At 35.1% G+C, this 23,672-nt stretch overlaps 1 non-coding gene across 1 annotated transcript; it reads right to left on the bottom strand.

Moving 5' to 3' along the window:
• Positions 1–23,225: 23,225 nt before the first annotated feature.
• Positions 23,226–23,329, bottom strand: LOC111725312. Its single transcript, XR_002773402.1, has one exon. It is a non-coding gene; the product is annotated as a small nucleolar RNA U13 (small nucleolar RNA).
• Positions 23,330–23,672: the final 343 nt, after the last annotated feature.

Raw genomic sequence — 23,672 nt, 5'->3', positions numbered from 1 at the left:
TATTTATACTGTCTTTTTTTATTATTCATTGGTAGGTTTAGGAGTAATATTTCTTTAGTTTATTCTGCTTAGAATTCTTTGGGCTTCCTGATTTGTGTTTTTCAGCAAATCTGGTATTCACCCCATTGTATTTTTAAATGCCATCTCCTCCCAATGTCCTCTTTTCATTTCTTCCAGAATCTGATTAGATATTTAAAATTCTCTATCTCCAACCCTTGGGCCTTTTTCCTCTTTTTAACAGTTTCTATTTTATGTTACCTTTACCTTTTGCAATATTATATTTATTTCTTTAGTTTTATTATCCGGTTTAATAATTTCCTTTCCATTTATGGTGAATCTCCAGTTAAACTCATTTATTTTCTGTGTCTTTCTCATATGTTTTCATTTCTAGAAATATATTTAGTGCTTAAAAATTATGTCTTGTCTTTCTCTTAGATGTTACTTTATCATATTTCCAAAGTTCTCTTTTTTAAAACATATTTCACATGTGTATTTTATATATAGTATAAAAATTATGTTATCTTTAGCCTTTGGTGGTCTTTGGCAGTCTAATTCTACTTCAAGTATTATTCTGATATTGCACATGGTGGATTTTAAATTTTGGTTTTTTAAATTTATTTTTTCATTATGCAATATATTACTTGGTGTTGCCTGAAAGAAGCCTGGGCATATATTGCATATAAAAAAAATTAATAGGAGCAGCACCTGTGGCTCAAAGGAGTAGGGTGCCAACCCCATTGGCCGGAGGTTGCAGGTTCAAACCCAGCTCCAGCCAAAAACTGCAGAAAAAAAAAATTAATTGTATTTACTATTACAAATTACATGCAATACATGTAAATTTACATGTAGTAAATTTATATGGAAGTTTATAACTAGAAATGTGCAAAGAAAATTTTATTTTCTATTTCGTCTTTTTCCATTTAGAACCAAAGTAACTATGGCCTTTGATGAAGTATTTTTTTATTTCTAATTTATCCAAGGAATATATTACTCTTCAGCATTTTGGATTGCGTGTCCCTTGAGTATTAGGCTTCAACTATTGTCTCTGGCACTACCTCTCACATCAACTGTGTGGTGCACTAAGTACACTTGCAAGGGCAGTGGGGATCTCCAGATACCCCAGGTTTGGTGACCTCTCGATCTCTGACCTTGTGATTCATTTTTCTTTCTGGATTCTACGAGGTTTTCATATAGTTCTGCCATCCAATCAGGAAGTTTGTAAACAGACAATTGTCCAAAATTTTGGATGTTTACTGCTGAAAGATATTTTCTACATATCTCATTTATCACAGGCTAAAAATTGTGCAGCATTTAGTACCATTACTAATAAAAGGACTCTTACAGAATACAGTGTAGTGTCTTTTTAAAAAATACATCACTATATATATATATATACACATAATCTATATATATAATTATACTGCAGGACATTTTATAATAATGTATTTGCTTAATTTGAAAACCTAGATAATAGAAGACTAAGACCAAGAAACTGTAAAAATAATATGCATTCAGCACTTTTTTCCTCCTTATTATTTTTATCAGTATTTTGAAATAGCAAATAGAAATGACATACATTACAATTTTCCAAAGAACTTCTTATCTGTAAAATGGGCTCATGTTATCCAAGTGAGAATATGAAATTACAACCACTGCACATAACAATTATATTAAAATTAGATGTGTATATATTTACAAACAAAATCTTTGGAAAAATTAATATCAATATTTGTAAGAGTGTATGGAAGGAGAGTTTAAATTTCTGTAATTATTACACCAATTATGTGATGAATATTTGTAAGTATTTATTGTCTATTTTTTATCATCTAACCTCATTTTTTAATTCTTAGGGATTAATATGAGTGCACATCGATTAGGTTACAATATTTGTGTTTGTAAGGTTAAGTCCAAGGTCTGAGTTTTATTTGATTCCTTCACCCAAGCACTCTCCTGTATATCCCTCCATTGTATCCAATAGATCAGAACTAATTGAACTTCCTCTCTTCCTTACTTCATGGCCCTTTCTTGAATTTAATTGTGTTTTTCTTTCACGCAGGCCTGTAGCTGTTAGCATACTACTTTCAGATTAATAGTGAATACATGAGATGATTGATTTTCCATTCTTGAGATACTTTACTTAGGAGAATGTTCTCCAGGTCCATCCGTGTCAATACAAAAGATGCAAAGTCTTCAGCTTTTTTATAGCCAAATAGTATTCCATGGTCTATGAGATAATTTATTAATCCATTTTGGGTTGATAGGTTCTTGGTTTGTGACCACATCTTTGTGAATTAAGCTACTACAAATATCTGAGTGTGAATGTCCATATGGTAACATGATTTTTTTCTTCTTCGTAGACTGATGTAATCTGTTTTCCTGAATCCTACAAATAAAAATCAAAGTGAAACACTACACCTACAGCATTTATCTAAGCAGCATTATGTGACTAAAAACAAAAAATACCTTCTTTTTACCAATATTGTTTCTTGTGCACCAATTGATTATAACAGTCATCTTATTCTGGATGCTAAGTTCTCTTTACTTTTTAAAAATCTTAAGCACTAAGCATGATAATTGTTAGGTACACAAAAGGAATGTGTTTTTCAGTTATAACTCTTAGAAGAAAATTTTATTATGAGAAAGATGTTGTGTAAGAAGAATATATGCCCTTAAAACTATAATTATACATTTTAGTAATTTTTATTATATTTTGTTAGTAATACACAAAAATATTGACAATGATTAAATTCATATGTCAAATGTGCTATGGAGTATTTTAATTGGTATACTTTTAAGTATTTTTACAATACTTATTAAACTAATAAATCCCTGATATATGAAAAGCTGCCCTAGCATTTATAGATATTGCTAATAAATCAATACTTCAAATGTTAATCCACTACAGTCAAGGTATATTGAATGGGTGCTTTTATAGGCATTTTAAATTTGTTAAGATCCTTATTATAAATGATAAAATATAAAGTCCATTTTGTTTTAGAGGATGCTTCAAAACAATATGTTATTTTTATGGTGGCTAACATACATACTCTTAACTGAACAAATTGAAGAAAGAAAACTGCAGATAAAATTGTCACTTAGATAAAGTGTTTGCAATGAGGTTTTGTGTACAGTAGAAAACTGTTTTATATATGCCTGTCATAATGCTGTGTTTGCAGTTCAGTAAATATATTGCTTAAGCCAAATAACTGTGTCAGCAGTTGATTACAGATCAATATGTTCACAGTACTGCTGAGTGAGGAATTAAGAAAAGTTCTGTTTGAGAACAATTAATATTGATGACTCAAGAAAGCTGTTTTATTTAGCATATACTTCTGATGTTGTATAAAATGGTGTATTATGTAGGCTATAGTATCTGCATTTTAAATCATTGCTCAGTCCATTAACCCATTCATTTGTAAATTTTTATTTTATTAAACTTCTACATAAAATATATTTCAATGTAGTTTTATTTTAATATCCTCATGCTAAGTAAATATGCCAAGGATGGAGGCAAAGATATGATTTCTTAATACCATTATTCAAGATATTTTTATTTCTTTTAATGTTGAGATTTTCAGCGCTATTATGTATGATATTGCAGTTCAGTGAATTCACCAACTAGTGTAAAATGTTTCTTGTAATATACTATTTCTTTGGGTTTAACTACCAAGGCTTTTTAAATTTTTCATGAAATGTGAACAGATATTTTCCAACATTACTGATTATGTTAAATTATTTTGGAAGCATATTTAAATAAATGCTGTAAATATTTTAATTCAAATAACATACTATATCAATAATTAATATTTTTCATGAATAATTTACTTTTATGAACATGACTTTTAATGACTTTAAATAGAAATCTCTCTTATTGCTAGAAACACTTTAATTATTGAATTTTCTTACAATTTCATAATACTTCCTGTGTATTTATGATGACTTAATGAAATTTTTAAATTATTCACAACATCATTTGATTCTTAAAGCAGGTAAGAGATGTTAAAGTCATTATCACAATTTTTGTGGGTAGGAAAACTTATTCTGAGATGATAAATAGCTTCCTTTTATGAGGCAGTGAATGTTAATGAAAGAAAGATTGACATGAAGTCTTCTGACACAAATACTACACATGCTGTTTTCACTGTATTTAATTGAACAAGATTACTTGAATTTGAATTTTTGCCGTAACATATTCCTAGATTTAGTCTGTGTTAAGAGTTAAACATAAAGTAATAGCATAGGCAAAGAGAAACATGCAATTCAGCTCTCATATTGTAGACAGTATGTTAAGAGCTGACTTTTGAGGTGGCAGAATATAGTGAGGATCATAATATTGAAGACCAGGTAGGGTGTGGTAGGGCAGGAAGTGTTGCTCCTTTATTTCTGTCTTCTTCAGGAATAGGAATTTTCTACCCTTTTTGTCCTAAAACTTAGAAAGCATACCTAGTCTGTTCTCTACCTGGTAAAATCGTAATACCATTTCTCTCTTAAAGCCTTGTCATCTCACTTGAATGCTGCCAAGCAATGCAAGTAGTCCTGTCTGCTCTGAGACCTATAGATCACTGGGTTGCTCTGTTTTTGTTTTCCCAACCTATACACACATCTTTTAAATACACCATTTCACTCCAGATTTTTAAAAGCCAATTTACCATTTCTGCATAAATATTTATATCTGCTATGCCTGATGGATTCTAGAAATGTTAATTGAGATGTCATAGAGCAATTGCCAAATTGCTGACTTCCCACACACCTTCCTGGCAACAAAAAAGAAAAATATGGACAGTGCTATGTGCATGAAAAGTGATGATGGAAAATGGATTAAGGAAAATGTTCAACAAAGGAAGTGAGAAAATAAATTACTGTCTTAAAGTGATTTTGAGTCATGAGTGAAATGATAGGACTAATATGCCACATGTGTACAATACAATAATCCCCAAAGTACTTACTAATATTTAATCATTATTATTGTAAAATACAGTATATTGGATGCAGAGTCTGGTCTTTGTAAAGTCTATTATGTATTTTTTTATTCTAAATTATATACTTTATTTACCATAAAGTAAATATTCACATTATTATGGATATATACTAGGTTATAGTGGGCTATTATTTTAATTTGTCATAAATAAATATAATTTCTCTAAAAATCTCCATTTTCATAATCTCATCTCTATTAAAAATTCATTCACAAATAAAGTATCCAAAGATATTAATGTTTTTAACATTCAATGAGGTTATTAGTGTTTTTATAATAATTGGGTGAATATACCAAACCAATGCTAGTTGGAACCTGGGTTACAAACAATGCATATGAATAATTATATACAAAACAACACATAGTTTCTAGTATTTAATACGTTTTAATCATTTAAGAGTAAAACATCTTGATCTGAAAGCTCTAAAGTTAAAAAAATATTGGGGAATAATTTATTACTCAAATATAATTTTTATGTTTTAATGATTAAAAATTGGAACTTCTTGGAACATATGTACCTTGTTGCTGAGACTGGTGTTAAATGTGACTGTTTGATAAGTAAGAGAGTATTCACTCCTAGCCTTTAGAAATTTATGAAAATGTTAATGGAAAATGAAGCTCTTATCTTGTTATAATAAACAAAGTACACTAAGAGAACAGCTATGGTAGGGTAAGAGATCTGTGCCTACCTGGAAAATCTTAGAAATGAAAAATGAAAACAAAATACTTCCTTATGTCAAATGGCTGAAGTCCCCAACAAAATAAATTTTTAAAAATGTACACATAAAGTGTGAGTGCACACTTATAGGACAACATATATTTGTGAAATTTTATATTATCAAAAATGAAAAAAATGCTCAAGACAAAAAAAAAAGATGGTAACTTAACATCAAGCAACATATTATACTTGGACTTTTTGTAATTAAGGAAGAATCCTAGATAGCAATGGAGAAATACCTTAAAGTTTTGATGTGCAAATACATTTTAATTTAGAATTTTATATTCAAACCAAGGTAACAAACACATGTGAAATCCTAAAAAAAAAGATATTTCTGGACATACTACTTCTGATGTTTCTTTAGGAATGTCATTTGAAGAGGTGCTTAATTAAAATGTGGGATTTAAAAATTAATGCATAGAAAGTAAGAATTAGAATATCAAATCAAGTAAATAATAAAGAATAATCTTAACATTACAGTAATGTTCTGGAAAAATCAGTGGGCCTAAGATGAGGAGCATAGTAGCAGACTCCCAGGAACACTGTATGTTATCAATAGAATATTTTAAAAAGCTATGTCTTTATAATATTATGTGAAAAAATCAGAGATTTTAAATTCATTGAATATAAAAATACATAAAGTTATACATTTACTTTAAAATAAAAATAATTTTTAATCAGATTATGGTAGGAGGAAAAATATACCACTATGCACAGATGGTTCTCCTCAGTGTTAAAGATTACATTTTCATGCACTATATACAAACACTTTGTCTACACAATTAAGCAATCCTTTGGCTATATATTGGGCATTGCAGTTTCATTAAGGTATACAAATAAGAAAGGGAGATCACAACAAGAAATCTGACAATTTTATTCATCCTCATAAAAAATTAGAAGCATCTTGAATAGGTGACTATATGAATCAACTGAGATAGAGCCATACAATTAAATACCATTCAACAATAAAAATAAATTAGTTTTAAAGCTACCAAACACATGCATAAATTTTAATCCATATTATTAAGAATCAGAACCCAGCCTGTAAATGTTACATATGTATGATTCCAGTTATAGAACATTCTGGAAAAGGTGAAACTAGAACAGAGGTAGAAACGTCAGTGATTACCATGGATTTGGGGCATATGAAGGGCTCAGGTATACACCCCTACACACACATAAAATTTATATGTTGAAGACATAAACAATTGGGAACTCAGACAGTGACTATATTTGGAGATAGGGCTTTTAAAGAGGAAATAAGCTTGTCAGTAATCACTGTTGTTAAATATTAGGAGGTGGCCCTAATGCACTCAGACTGGTGTCCTTCTAAAAGGAGATTAGGTCACACAAAGAGATATCAGGGGTGCAAATGCTCCAGCGACCACTATGTGAAGTGGGCAGAAAAGGAGTAAGCCAAATGCAATTCAAGGAAAGAGGCATAAGAGAAAAGCATTTTCATCTAAAACTTTTATTCTTGTGAACTATAAGATAATACATTTCTGTTGTTTAAGCCACCCACCTGGTCTGTAGTATTCTGTTATGGCAACTAGCAACTAATGCAGGAAATGAGGGGGACTATTAAAGAGTTGAAGCACAGGAGATAATATTGAGTGGAGAAACTATTCTGTATGATATGATAATGGTGGATATGTTATATCATTTCTTTGTCAAAACTCATAAATTTTATAGCACAAAAGTGAAGTTAATGTACATGAATCTAAAAAAATTGTTCAAGTGATCAGGATATTTGTGACAAAAATAAATATTATATGACTATATGACAAAATAATCTAACTATACATAATAAAAATGTTTTAATAAGTGAAGGGAAAATTTACTGACTTTGGAAATTATTGGTGTATGTTAGACTAAATGCAAAAGAACTATAAGTAAACAGTGTATTTAAGTTGATAAAAATTCCATTATTTATTTTTTTTAAGTATACCATAACTTATTATTGATCAAAGTCACTTAGTTATGTTATAAAGTATGGTTAATTCTATATGACTATATTTTTGCATCCATTTTGAATTCAGTTTCTAATATTTTATTAAGGATATTGGCATCTATGTTCATTAATGATATTGGTCTACAGTATTCTTTTTCTGTGGTGTTTGTCTAGCTTTCATATTAGAAGATGCTGGGTTTATAAAATAAGTTTAGAAGAATCCTTTCACTTCTATTATTTGGAAGGTTTAAGAAAGATGGAGGTTGAAGATGTGATATAATTGAACCATTAACCATCTTTTCCCTGAACTTTTATTTTGAGGGAGATTTTTAATTACTATTTTAATCTATTTATTATTAGTCTGTTCATGCTTTCAATTTTCTTTTAATTCAATCTTACTGAGTTGCATGTCTTTAGAAATCTACCCATTTCTTCTAGGTTATCCAATTTGTAGATATATAATTATTTATTACACTTTTCTTGGATCTTTCTCATTTCTGATGTGACCATTATAGTGTCTCTATTCTCATTCTACTTTATTTATTTGAACCTTTCCTCTTTTTCCTATTTATCTAAAGATTTGTCAACTTTATTTTTTTTAAAAAACTTCTTTTTAATTTTTTTTCCATAATTTCCCTATTCTCTATTTCTACTATGATTTTTTATTGGCAAAAATACTCAACAAAATCTTAACAGATTATAGCTACATGTTAAAAAAAATTATGTACCATGATCAAGTAGGCTTTATCCCAGGAATGCAAGGTTGGTTTCACATATGGAAATCCATAAATGTAACTTACCATATCAAAAGAAACAAAACAAAGACCATAGGATCCTCTCAATTGATGTAGAAAAAGCCTTTGACAAAAGTCAGCATCCTTTGCTGATAAGAGCACTTAAGAAAATAGGAATAGGTGGCACATTTCTTAAACTGATTGAAACTATCTATGACAAACCCATAGCCAATATCATAATGAATAGAGTAAAACTGTATACACAAAACACCTATATGCTTCTGGCCAAAAAAGCCATTTGAAAGAAAGCCGGGAAAAGACTGTGCAGGCATATTTGTGAGAAACTGAGGCAGAATCCCATATGGCCGGGTTGGCTGCAGGCCTAACTTGACCAAGGCTCTGGCTGGAATGGCATTTCCAGAGATGTCCAGACTGCGTTAAGGAATTAAGGTTGACTTTATAAGGCCAATAAAAAAGCCCTTTGGAAAACTGGCCAGATACCCATCAGTAACTTTTCCTGATCTGTGGTAAGTGATGAAGGTAAGTGACTGAGTTTGCCATGAAATCCTGGGGCCCACTTCAATGCTTATTTTCTTATTATTATGCTGCAACCATGTATTATGAACTCTCACCTGCTTTTCCTAGTTCTTGTTAAAATATAACTCATGTGGATAATTGTTTGTGTTGAAGTATTTGTGGTGGATGATTACTGGAAAATATTTCTCTGCCATCATCTTCTAGAGTTTATCTACTTTCTTCTTTTTTGTAGCTAAAAAAAATTAGGAACATTTCAGCCTTATGGCTCTGCCTGTTATTCTCTCATGAGGCTAAAACCAAAGTGTTGGGTTGTGTGATAGTCTCTGGAATTGGCTAAAAGTTTGATGTCCCAAGTGGCATTTGTCCAGTCACATACCTGGCACGTCAGGGTTGATGGTTGAAAGGAAGACTCAGTTCTACCTCACGTGTGCGTCTTTCCACCAGCTGCTTTGGTATCTTCCGAACCTGGTGGTGGTCTTCCTCCTTTGAGCTGGAATTGAGCAATTTCTTTTCATACTCCCTTACCTTTTGGTTATGACATTGATGATGTTCTTACAGAATATTTTGAAATTGGGGTTTGTCTTGTTGTTTCTGTGCATTTGGGGGACATTCGGGTGATTTAAATTCTCATTCCATTACATCAGATAGAAAATATAAGTTATTATAAGAAGATGTAGAATGAGACTCAGTTTTAAAAATGAGATTCGAACTTACAATTGACAGGGCTGTGGGGAATGTGCTCACTTGTAAATGAGAGAAAATAGCATTCTCCTAATGATGTGCAGGAAAGAATTATTATAAGAAAGATTTACGGTAGTATTTTTCCTATTTCAAAAATCTATCCATATTTTTTATCACCTTTACTAAACAAATGTCAATATACTTGTCAAGTTCATCTAAATATTACTTGGAAACTGAAAAATGTTATGAAAAATTACCTACAAACAACTGATTGCAGTTGTTAAAATAAGATGATATTTCAAATTGTAGTAATTAGTCTTAACTTCCATCCCTGCAACTGTAACAGAGTACCATTGAGTAGGTAATTTATAGATGAAAGAAATTTATTCCTCACAGTTCTAGATGCTGAGAAGTCCAAGGCCAAGTGCCAGTAGATATGGTAAGGACTTATATTTTCTTGCAGCATCCTCATGTGTTGAAAGGGGTAAACATTGATAAAAGGCTGCTTTACTCCTCTTTTATAAGGTCAACTATCTTACGCTTACTTGAGAAGCCCATATGTGAAGGTAATTTACCTCATTTATGAGAATTCTTTGTTTATAACCCACCTCCTAAAGGTTCCACCTCTTAATATTATCCTATTGGTGATTAAATTCTAACATTTTAGTTTGGGATGGGGACGTACTCAAATCATAGCGACACTTCAACTAGTAATAAAAGTGAAAGTAATAGAAATGTCTAAAAAGGGGTTGGGGGGAAGAAGGTTGACTGGAGAAATAAATGCAGGAGTGTCCAGAGAGAAGGGAAGATCTCAAACAAAGGAGAGGGGAAAGGGGATGCACCTCAGGTGTAAGTCAGAGAAGTACCAGATCCTGCTGGGGACCTCACAGAGGAACACTGGGAAGCAGAGAAAGAAGATGATAAAGGGAAAGGAGAAATTAGTGATTGACATCTTTGTGATTGAACCTTGAGAGGCTCAGAGTCCAGTGCAGGGGTAGAGGGCTACCCCCTTTCTTCTTTTCACACTCCTTTGGTAATCAGCAGACTTCCAAATTACTTGAAAGTTTTCCAGCTCCCATTAACCCAAGCACTGCAGCAACCACAGAATGGAAGAAAACTTCCCCGATATCACCAAAAATTCAGACAAGGATACAAGATGGATCCCAAACACTAGGAAGATTCAGAGCAAAATTGTCATTGCCACGGCACATAAAACTCAAATTACCAAAGTCAAAATAAAGGAGGAAATTCTGCAAGCAGCAAAACAAAACATCAAATAACCTTCAAAAGAACACTCATCAGACTAACTACAGACTTCTCAGCGGAAACCTTACAAACCACAAGTAATTAGGACCCCATATTCAATTAACTTAACAGAACAAATTCCAGCCTAGAATTATATATCCTGCAAAACTACCTTTCACAATTGACAGAGAAATTAAGTCTTTTCCTGACAAGCAAACACTGAGGGAATTTGCCAGGACCAGACCTACCCTGCACAAAATACTCAGAACTGCACTGTACACAAAGCAGTACAGTAGACACCCACCAGTGGAAATTTGTCAAAGAAAAAAAAAAGCCTAAAATTTACAAATCTTAAAAAAAAAAAACAGAACAAGAAGAAAACAAAGCAATAAGGGATTTGTCCACTGAATGAACAGACCAACATCCCACATTATCAATGCTATCACTGTTAATGGACTTCTCTCTCAGAAGCACCGTTGAATGCTTCTCTCAAAAGATATAGTCTGGCTGAATGGATGAAAAAACAAAACCTAACTATGTACTATATTCAGGAAACATATCTAAACCAACAGAAGACACATAGACTCAATGAAAGGATGGAAAAATAAAAACATTTCATGTGAATGGAAATCAAGGGAGAGCAGGTGTAATGGTTCCTTTATCAGATAATATTGACTTCAAGCCAACAGAGATAAAGAAAAACAAAGAGGGTCATCCTATAAGGTAAAGGGGGCAATTCAATGAGAATTCATAACAATCCTAAATATAGGAACTCCAAACATAGGAGTTCTGAAATAAAGCCGATTTTACTAGAGCTAAGCAAAGAAGTAAGCAGCACCATTGTAATTTTCAGAAACCTCTGACCCCCCACTGTCAGATCTCAATAAATCATCAAGGTGAAAAATAAACAAGCAATGGAATTAAATCAAAGTCTAAATCAAATGAGCTCAAAAAACATTTACAGACTATTGTATTGCAAAACTGAGGAATATACATTCCTCAGCAGCACATGAAACATTCCCCCAAGCTGATAATATCTCAGGCTTGCCGTCCCCAACCCTTGGGCTGCAGGCCAGTACTGGCCCATGGACCACGCAGCAGGAGGTGAGCAAGAGGTGAGCAAGGGAAGCTTCCTCAGTGTTCACAGCCACTCCCTGTCACTCACATCCCTGCCTGAGCTCCCTGTCCTCCTCAGTGACAGCGTCAGATTCTCATAGGAGCATGAACTCTGCCGGAAACTGTGTGTATGAGGGATCTAGGTCATATGCTTAAGGAGAATATTACGCCTGACGATCTGAGGTTGAACCAAAGCAGAGACCACTGTGGAGTGGCAGAAAATACAGATTGCCGCTAACAAAGAGGTGTGACTGCACAGAGACAGTAAAAATCAACTTCCTTCAGACTCCTATCAGTGAGTGATAAGTGACAATGGAGCTGCTTCTGGTAGCAGGCTTTATAGTGTCAAGTGGGAATTTCTTTTTAGTTTCAGATCAATATGGGGGGCAATTTGGCTACATTGTTTATGCTTATTAGGTAAAGTCCAAGTTGAGCCCTTCACCCAGGAGGTCTCCAACTGTAAGGCCGCATCTGGTGGCAGGCTTTAAGCCGGAATCCGACAGTTGTTTTAGGCCATGCCTGGCACCCCTTGCCCATCCCATTGTTTTATTTACCACGTCCATTGTGCCTCTTTCCCACACTGTGTGCTTGTCTCAGTCACAGTTTTGGTATCTCCACAAGTAAAAATAAGTAAAAACCAAATGTTGCTGGTGAGCCTCTTGCAAAATGGGGGAAGATTGTGATGAGACAGCAGAGTGTAAAACTGACAAGAAGGTGAAAGCTACACCTAAAGGAAAATACCAAGATCCAACATAAATTATGGGTTCAATACAACAAGTGATTCACAGTCTCCATTGCCATTTTGTTCAATATATGGTGGCTGGCTATCCAAGGAAGCCAGGAAATCTTCAAAATCTCCTGGAGATCAGGAGACCAAGCACCCTCCTTTAAAATGACAAGCCTTTAAAGATTTTTAAAAGAATAAGAAATTGTGAAGAAGAAAAACGAAACCAGTTATTGAAGGCCGCCACTTCATCACATGTGTCTTCCCTGAGAGCATCAGTCTTAGTGGCTAACAGCATTGCTAAAGAACCTCTTTACGACTGATGAAGAGTAGATGTTGCCTGCTACAAAGGACAGTTGTCATCAACATCTAGGAGAGGCTGCTGTTCAAAAGGGCTCAAGTGTTTCTCCTTCAGCTAGCACCGGAACTAGAGGAATTGAGGAAGTAGCAATGGACAGGGAGGCATGATTGTTAGAGAGGATTAACAAGTCACCACGGTATAGGATCCAGGTTGATGAGTCTACTGGTGTTGACGAGACAACAAAGCTTCCTTTAGGAGGATGTGTATAACGATCTGTTACGTGCACTTTGTTGCCCCACAATACCATGGCTGTAGAACTATTCAAGACTTCAAATGATCACATATCAGGAAAACTGAATCAGTCATTTGTGTTGGTGTATGCATGGATGGAGTAGCTGCCAACTGCACAGCTTTCTGGTTTCAGGGCTTGGGTCAAGCAGGTCACTTCTAAATGTGAGTTTATGCACTGTGCTATCCATGGAGAAATGCTGGCTAGTCAAAAAATGTCACCTGTACTAAACAACATTTTCCAGGATATAATTAAATTATCAACCACATTAAAGCACATGCCCTTAAGTCACATCTGTTCACACAGCTCTGTGAGGAGATAGGAGCAGAGCACACATGTCTTCTCTTACACTGAGAAGTGAGATGGCTTTCTAAAGGGAGGTAACTGGCCCGAATTTTTGAGTTGTGAGAGACATTCCACAGGTTTCTTACACCTGTAGCTCAGTGAGTAGGACGCTGGCCACATACACTGGGGTTGGCAAGTTCGAGCCTGGCCTGGGCTTGCTAAACAACAATGACAACTACAACAACAACAACAAAAAATAGCCAGGCATGGTTGCGACGCCTGTAATCCCAGATACTTGGGAGGCTGAGGCAAGAGAATCACTTAAGTCCAAGAGTTAGGGGTTGCTATGAGCCATGATGCCATGCACTCTATGGAGGGAGACATAGTGTGACACTATCTCAAAAAAAAAAAAAAAGAGAGAGAGAGAGAGAGAGAAACAGTCACCACTGGCAGCACATTTCAGTGGCACAAAATAGGTCACAAACTTGCTTGCTTGTGTGACTTGTTTGCTTGCTTGTTTCATCTTTAGAATTAAAATAATAAGGGAAATTTCAATTTAATTGGAGTTTTTATATTTCCCTTAAAATCCATAGTGAATAACAATTTACAGAAGTTAATTGAGTATGTATTATAAAAACTTAGTGAAATAGTTTACTAATATGTCTATTTGCCCCTTTAAAAGAGATATAGTATTAAAACTCAGTTGCCCAAAATTTTAAATAGAATATGTTCTGTAGAGTAAAGTACAATTAAAGTACCTTTAATAACTATTAAAATTCTTCATAGTAGCTTTTTTTGCCTCTGGGTATTGTTTTTCCCCATTCTAAGTTTCAGGAACCACATAAAAATGATTTATTCCTGGGTCTCACAGTTTTCATGTTGTGCTCTGAAGATTTAGTAAGAAACTATTTTCAGAATATTGGTTGATATCATCATTTTGCTCACAATATGGTCTGACATATTTGACAATGATTCTGTTTTTCATATATTTAGTAATAAGCAACGTGTCCTCATTTGTGCACAATTTATTCCCTCTTTTGCCTTTGAAGAGATAAATAAGGAATATGAAGCAATGCCATTCTGCCCTTTGGAGAAATGAAGAGGGAAAAGGCTCAGAGAGAAATACACTATTTCATTTAAATTATAAATATAGATCCACAGATAAGTAAGAAAGATGGAGAAAATTGGAGGCCAGTAAGTGATAGAATCTCTGCTCTATGATCTCATTATGGAAATAATGCTTTATTTGTATTCCACATGCAGCAGTGTGGGGCATTTATAGAATGGACCAGTTTCTATCTGTCAGGAGAAAATAGAGATGTATTTTAACAGACTTTATAAAATGATAATTCCATTGCAAAACCAAACAAATACGCACAAAAACAACCCATAATACTTGGCACTAAAAAGTGACATCTGTGATAATCACTGAAACTGGCTTATAGCACAGTACTTGACAGGGCTCTCTGGCAACAATCTGTTTAACAATTTGACCAATGAAAATAAATTGGATACAAAATAGCCCACGACTTGTGTAGGAACTGACTGGGCTTTGAGGCGGCAGAAAGACATGATAGGACAGAGTGACAGTGATCTTGGGTTGTGTACAACATGAAAAAGAGCTGAGGAAGTCGTGGAAAATCTGAAGTGTTTTCTATTTTAGTAACTCAGCCACTCGCTTCGTTTTTAACTGTTCGAGGTCTTTTATAGTCACAGCGTTATGTCATCCTTTTATCCGCTTTTAAAAAACCTATCAAAAACAGATTTTCAGTTACTATTCTAAAATCTGAATACATTACATCAGATCACCACAACATTCAGAATGGCAAAAATCTAGGCATTCATCGAAACTTCTCAGGGTCGTTTCTCGGCCACCTGGGAATGTGCATTTGCATCCCTGGCACTGGCTCTCCACTGCCCCATTATACACTAGGACAACTGGTAGGGTTTCTTTAAACCTTACCAAAGCATCCTTTACCCATCCTTCTGCAGTGTTGTACCCTATGTGCTTAACTTCATTAAATCATTTTTAAATTATTATTGACTTTTAAAAATGTACATTTCTCTACATATTTTGAAAATAGTTGAGTGTAAATTTATGTCTTATTCACTATTGTTTACTTAATACCTACATATAAAACACTTCATCTACAAAATAAAAAGCTATTCCATTAGTTTGGAATGAATAATTAGTGCAAAGAATTAAAATTATATTCTTTAAGTGACATAGCTCTTAAAAACTATATATTCTCATGAATGATTTAGTGTTGAAATTTCTGCCTGTATGTATATGTTCTAAAGATTCTAGTGATTTTGAATTTGTCTCTGTTGCCTGTTCTTAAAATGTACTTTTTAGATCATTTGATGTCTCTCACTGAAATGATGTCCTGATATTGTGATCAAAGTTCATTTACTTCTTACAGATTAACTAAACATATAAGGAATTAAATAACCTTTAGGACATTCTTTGAAAACCTTAGAAAACAAAGTACATCAATATTCCGCATCCTCACCCTTTTATGTTGACCCTGTATCTCCTCAGTTAGACAATAAACTCAGAACCCCACCTAATGATTAAATTGAATTTGGTGCTGTTACTCATTGAGTCATTCCCTGGAAGACCAAAGTTTCATTATTCTTAGATTGGTGAACATACAGGGATCTACTGACAAACTATTTGCAGTATAAACTCAGGAAAGAAAAGGAAATGATCTAGGGGATGACACAATTGTAACCTTGACTCAAACTGTATAAAATAACGCACGTAACCAAAATGTTTGTCCCCCCAGGTAACATTCTGAAATTTTAAGAAAAAAGAAATAATCTCTAAGTCACAGTACCTCTACCTGAAAATTGTTTGAAACGTGTATTTAAAAGAATCACCCTTGCAGCGAGCCAGGATGGAGCTGCTGCACAGGAGACTAGGAGTTGCCCAAGCAGGGATTTTATCCAGTCTAGCAGAAAAGGAGAGAGAAGGCGAGATAAATTCATACACGTACAGTTTCTTTCTGGTGTTCGGGAGACACACAGATAGGCAAGGCCTTTTTCTTGGGGCTGTGGGGCATGCATCTACAAAGCAAAAAAGTGAGAAGGTAACAGTTTCATGTTTCAATTAGACAGGCAGTCATTTGTTCAAGGAAGACAGCTATCAGGGTGAAGGCTGGTGGAGCACTAAATTGGGAATCAAAGAGCACCCTTGTCAGGACTTAACTAGGGAAGGTTAAAGCCCACAGGTTAGATACCTGTGGCTCGGGGTATTTGTCAGCTGCTTCCTAACTTAGTTGATGTCCTCTTTCTACTACACTGTTGATTTCTCTCTGAACATTTCCCAAACTAATTTCTAGACATTTCCCAAACTAGCTTCTCATCTACTGTGCTGAACATTCCAACCACCACCCGCAAACCTTAGTCAGGCCAAGCAGTGGAGGTGGGAGCTGAGGCCTTTCTCTGCTCAAGTCCTTTAGAATGACAGCCTACGCTAGCTTATTTCCACAAATCCTTTTCCCCAAATTCCTTTATATGGTTTCCCAGCTGCAAAGTAATGCACATTAGAATTCAGTTACATCAAAAATACTTTCCAATTTCACATGTCTATTAGCTATGTGACTAAGCATGTTACTGATGCCCACTGTGCAATAGTTTTCTCAAATTTAGAACAAATGGTTTTGACATAAATGATGTATATTATCCTTCTTTTACTTTAAAATTTTATTCTCGAAGTTGAAAATATTTTAAAATACCCCTGAGTGACATTTAGCAGTAACTTGTCAAAATGAAATTCAATTACTGCAAATTGCTTAAAACAAATTTCCATCAGAAATCAAAACCATCAATGCACATCTAAGTGTATTATTTTGAGCCTGCATAAAATTGTATCCAGTTTTACTTAATATGATTTACTGTAGAGGAACAAAATTTTATTCACTGTGTTTTGATATGAACAGATCAAAATATTGACATATCTGCAGTAATGGGAAAGTAAATATAAACGGGAATATAGTTTTGAATGTACTGTTGTTATTACTTTATCTGAATTCCCCCCTCCAAGTGATCTTCCAATATTTTTCCAATAGTATCTGGTTCTGTAGAGCATGGCATTGCATGAGTTAAAATAACTGTAGGAGTTTCAGAATGATAAATTTGGCTCTTATATGGCCCAACAGAACTGAGTAAAATGCTGTCTTTTAATTGATACATAAAGCAGGTATCAATTCCTAATATATCTGCATTTATTTTAAACATGCTTTATTATCAGGAATGAAATAGCTTTTATAAACATCAGATTTTAGTTTTGGCAGTTATACCACGTAGCTTAAAGCTCCCCAAATGAGTGAGTGTTCTGGAAAACCAGGTAATGTAGACATAAAATATTTATATATGAAAGAAAAATATCTCTATCCATAGTTCAACAAGGCTTCTCTGCAACAGAAAAGAAACAAATAAATAAAATTTTGTGATCTGTTTGTGCTAAATAAGCCACACCTGTGTAAATAAAACTTACTTTGAAATGCTACTGTAATAAGAAGCTAAATGACACAGTTAGCAGCTGCTATGACCTGAATGCTCTGAAACTCTTCAGCAGAAACTTAATCTCCATATGAGGTGGGGGCCTTCCTGAAAGCATTTTACCTATGAACTTTATTCCCTCGTGAATGGGCTAATGCCTTTTAAAAGGGCTGGAGGTGGCTAGCTCAGGGGCTTTTTGGTCTCCCACTGTTCTGTTCCTTGGGAAAGAGTGTTCGTTTCCTATCACCCTTTTCTTTCCTATTGCTATGTGAGGACACCTTGGTGGCAGCTTTCATCAGATAGGGAATCACGTCTGCTGCTGCCTTAGTCTTGGTCTTTCCACCTTCCCAAACTGTGAGAAATACATTTATGTTATTTATAAATTCCCTTGTCACATGTATTTTGTTATAGCAACACAAACAGACACAGATTGCAATTGGCACCAAAGGAGATGACAGTTGCTGTAAGACACCTAAAAATGAGGCAGTGGCTTTGGAACTGCGTGGAGAATAGAGGCTGGAATAGTTGTGAGGTGAATGCTAGAGGAAGAATTAAAGACAATTCTGGTGAGGGCTCCAGTGAAGAGAGGAGCTAGAGGAAAACCTCTCTCACTCATCTTAGAGATTCGGTAAGGGATCATAATCAGAAATATTGACTATAAAGGCCATTGATGAAGTCTTAGACAGAAATAATGACTACTTTAGTAGAAATAGAAGAAAAGGCCATCATTACTGAAAGATGACAACTAATATGGCTAACTTATATTTGTGTGCTAATGATTTATGGAGAACAGTTAAATGAATTTATGAATCCATTTAAAAGTAATGGATTAGGATGTTTTGCAAAACACATTTCTAAGCGAACTGTTCAGGGCATTGCATGATTTCTCCTAACAGCTAATAGCAAAATATGAGAAGAAAGAAATTAATTACAATGTGATTTATAATAAAACAGGAAGCAGAACTTAAAAATTTGGAAAAATTCTCAGTCTGGCATTCTAATGAAATAAAAACCTAATTTGGGGGTATAGACAAGAACAATTATGATCTGGATATTGGAATGAGTAAAAGGAAGCCAGATGCTAATCGTCAAAACAATGGAAGAGGAAAACTGAAGGCACTTCGGAGATCTCTGAGGTTGCTACTCCCACCACAGGCCCAAAGTAACAAGGCCTCGAGGACAGAAGAGTTTCAAGAAAGGAATCTATGGTCTTGTTGGACCTCAGTTCTTGCTATCCAGGGCCATTTCAAGTCCTTGGTCCCCTCATTCCAGTGCAGTGCTCAGGGGCTGCCCTACCTGTGGCTCAAGTAGGCACAAGTGCAGCTCAGGCTATTGATGTGGAAGTAACAGGCAGTAAGAAGTCTCATGTGGTGCTAACTCTGCAGGCATGCAGAATGCACAAGCTGAGAAGGCACAGTTGCCCCCACAGAGATTTCATAGTATATTTTAGAGAGTTTCAGGACTGAGACAGAAAACACCCACAAGGGTGGGCTATTGCAAAGAGTTTTGCTAAGACAATCACCAGTGGGGTCATGGTCTCAGAGCCACTGTAGAAAGCCCCCCACCCCAGGCAAGGAATAGTGGAACCAAGGGGGATACTCTCGAAACCTCAGAACTATAGAGCCACCAGCATTCAGAGTTAGCATAGGAAAGCCACACGCATGCAAGTTTAATGTGTAAGAACTGAATCGGGGCCTACACACACCCAGAAAAGCCATGGGGACTGAAGTTACCCAATGCCTTGGAGGCCCAACTCCCCCAGTATAGTGTGTTTGGAAGGACATAGAAGAAAGCCTTAAGATTTAATGTTCACATGGTTGGGTTTGGACAAACTTGGGACCTGCATTCTGCCCTATTTATTTATTGTGGGATGGAAATGTATATTCTAGGCCTATCACATCATTGCGCTTGGAAGCATATAACTTATTTGGTTTTACACTTTCACAGAGAGCAATCTGCCTCAGGTTGAATCATAGAGTCTGATCTATATCTAATTTACATAAAACTCCTGACATTAAACTTTTGAGTTGATGCTGAGAAAGGTAAGATTTGGGGGGCTGTTGGGATAGAATGAATGTCTTTTGCATTTGAGAGAAACATGACTGTAGGAGCCAGGACCAGAATGCTGTGGTCTGAATGTCTTTCATGTATTGAAACTTAATCCCTACTGTGGTGGTATTAAGAGGTGGGGCCATTAGGGAGTGATCAAGTCACGAGATCTCCACCATCATGAATGAGTCAGTGCTTTATAAAGGGGCTGGAAGGACTTAGCTTAGAACCTTTGGTTTATGGTTATGTTTCAAAGTTAATATTTTCATGCATAATAGCTAATATTTTACCCTGAGTCAGAAACTTGCTATTCTTCAAGGCTTTAAGCATAGATTATTGACATGAGCAAAAAGATATAATATTGAAATAAGTCATTAGAAATTAAGCAGAGGACAGGAAGAGGAGCAGAGGGGAAAAATTACCTAACAGGTATAATAAATGCTCCCCCTGGTGATGGGCACCTTTATAGCCCTGCTCAAGCCATATGACAAAAACATTCGTACCTACTTGTCATACTGGAATTAAAAAAAGATACCCTTATCAGTTCTGTAATGTGTGAAATATTAGTGATCTTTAATCATTCATTTACTCATCCAAATGTTTTGCTATGTGAGATGTTTTTCTTTTCCTGAGCTATTGTCACACAATTTTCAGTAAAGTACCAACCCATGTAATTCATGTTGGTATATTTGCTTCTCATTTTCCTTTATAAAAATGTTTCTATCAATATTTGCCCTGATTTATTCCCAGCGAACTTTAGAAAAATGTAGTCACATTTTTAAAAAAATCCTCTCCTCTTTGGTTGGAAATAAAAAAATTATAATTTTTATAAAATCATATGTAGATAATTACAATATCACCATGGCAATAAAAATGTTGAAGGACAAGTCAAAGGTGTGAGAGTGATGAAATTTCATCTAGAGGATGATATTTAAACTGATAATCTGAAGGATGAACAACTTGTATCATTATTGATTTTTGTTCTTTTACTTTGTAACTGGGCACTCTAGTGAATCTAATTCCTAGAAATAATAGCTTTTCAACTGATTTCTCTAGAGTTTAAAGGTAGACTATTATGCCAATTGCTGTTAATGGAAATTTCTATCCCTTGCAGTATGAATTAGCTAAATTTCCAGGAGATAATTAACTTATATAAATAATTGTTGACATCAACTTCTTTCTCTTGCACCAAACTAGACTAAGTCAGGTCATCTCTCTACTGGCCAGCTGCATCTTACTTCACTGCATTTATTACAAGGAGCACATAGTGACTCCATGTCCTATCTAAATCCATTAGTTTCAATGTCACATCTAGTGCAAGAAACCTTAGGATAAGAATTTGGGCCTAAGATGCTCTAAGTGGGGGTAGTATCTCTGTGTTAATTTTATGAAGAAAAACTATTTCTTTTCTCTTTTTCATATTTCTGTAAATTAAACATGTTATTCAGAATGGATTGCATGCATCTGAAACAGGCTTTTGCTTCTATAAAATACTCTGTACAAAAAGTCTGACGACTATTATTAAATAGATGTTAGGTAATCACGATTAATTCGCACTCTCTCCCTCATCCACCAGATGCATCTTTGAGAATCCTCAAGAGCTATATTTTATATTTTTAACTTCATAAATAAAGCTTTTAACCTGGCATGGGGTACTACATAAAATTCGTATTTCAGAATATTTACCATTTCCTGTGTTAGGAAAAAAATGGATCAATTAAGAAAGTATCATATTCAGAACATGTTTCTTTTTGGGATTAGTGTAAGATTGAGTATACATATACTAATAATTTGAAATTTTAGTCATAGTTTTGGATCTGGACTTTAGAATATAACATATTTTTTAACAATTTTTATTCCTAATAGTTCTCAATCATTTTTAATTGCAATTGACTAGTCCCAAGGGACTTGAGAAAGAACTTCCTTATGTTGTCACAAAAAGTAACACACTGATTCAAAATGCCAGTATCTAGAAACAAATGGGAAAGACAAGAAACACCACCCCAGATGGCACCTACCGTGGTTCCTCAAATGCCCGACAAGACTGAAAGATTAACAAATGAAATCCAAAGGTGATAAATGCCAGCCTGAATGCTGGTGGGAATCCAAAGGGAATAAACACCACCCAAATGCTGATGGATCCAAAATGGATAAACACCATCCAAATTCTGGAAAGTTTGGAATCCTCCCCAAATGAGTGGCCTAACCTCTGATTCTCTGGGAAAAACAAATGAGTTCCAAATTCAAACCAGGTTTCCTAGTTCCACTCAGCCTCATGACTTCCACCCTTAAAAGACACCTGAAAACAAATTAAACCAATGGGAAGATTCAAAAATCCCACATATGGGTGGAAACAGAGTCTCAGCATGCACACTGGGGGAATGTAGGTAACAAAAGTCCTGGCATCCAAACATTTTCCAAATCCATTTCTTTCCTGCATCTACTTCAGGAGATACAGAAAGGAGTTTCATGAAGCTAAAAAAGTTTCTGGCAGCTGCTGGGAGTGGGAAGGTGTCCTTGCTATCTCATCTGGAAATGAAGTTGCTCTTACCTGCAAAAACCCACAGCTTTCACCTGGGGCTTCTCTCTGTATCTTCCAGCAGTTGTTGGATGCCATTCCACAGGGGCACCGGTGGGCCCACCCAAGGATGCCAAATGCTGTTCCTAAAAGTCTGGCATTTGATCTTGAGGATGCTTCAGAAGAATGAGTACAAGTGGTTGGAAGAGAAAGAAAGTGAAGTTTATTAATTTGCCAGCAAATGAAAAGGCTGGTGGACTCTCATCCCCAAGTACCAGAATCCTTCTTTGTCATACCTCAATTGCCAGCATCACTATTCTTGCACTTTGAGGCTACTGAGTAAAATAAGGGTTACTAGAATGCAAACACTGGTGTACCAGAATAGTTGATCTGATAATCAGATGACTACTCAGTGAGTAATGGGTGGGTAGCACAGACAGTGTGGCTCTGCTACACAAAGGCAGAATTCACAGCTGAGGGAGGATGGAGTAGGCTGCTGTGAAAATTCTATCATGTTACTCAGAATAGTGTGCAATGTCCAATTTATGGATTGCTCATTTTTGGAACTGTTCATTTTAATATATGCATATTTTTCATCTCAGAATAGTAATGTGCTAATGTTGTTACAAGTTTTGAGGGAGGCACATTTCATGCATGTGTGTGAACACCCACTCATCGTGCTTATGACCCACAAAATGATCATCCCTTTAATAGTTCTGAACTGCAGTTGACCATTGATAACTGAAACTGCAAAAAGCAAAACAACGGATACTGAGGCTGTTCAGCTCTCTAAACTCAAGATTAACTACAGAAATTTAGGGGAAAGGGCAAAAGTCGATGTCAGGTTGGCAGTCTGTTCTGTGTTCTTGGTTCTTGGTATGCCCTTGGGTGAAAAATGACCCACCAAAAGCAAGGCAAGCATTAAATGAGATTTATTGAGGAAGAAAAAGATAAATATACAGAGCAAGGGCAAGACAGAGATGTAAGGAACAAGATGCATTCACCACAGATGACAAGAGGGCCCCTTGCTGTGACAAGATGCT

Source organism: Otolemur garnettii, unplaced genomic scaffold (genome assembly GCF_000181295.1).
Source record: "Otolemur garnettii isolate 467f Iridium unplaced genomic scaffold, OtoGar3 scaffold00036, whole genome shotgun sequence".
NCBI lineage: Eukaryota > Metazoa > Chordata > Mammalia > Primates > Galagidae > Otolemur > Otolemur garnettii.
This window is presented reverse-complemented; position numbering and strand designations above follow the sequence as displayed.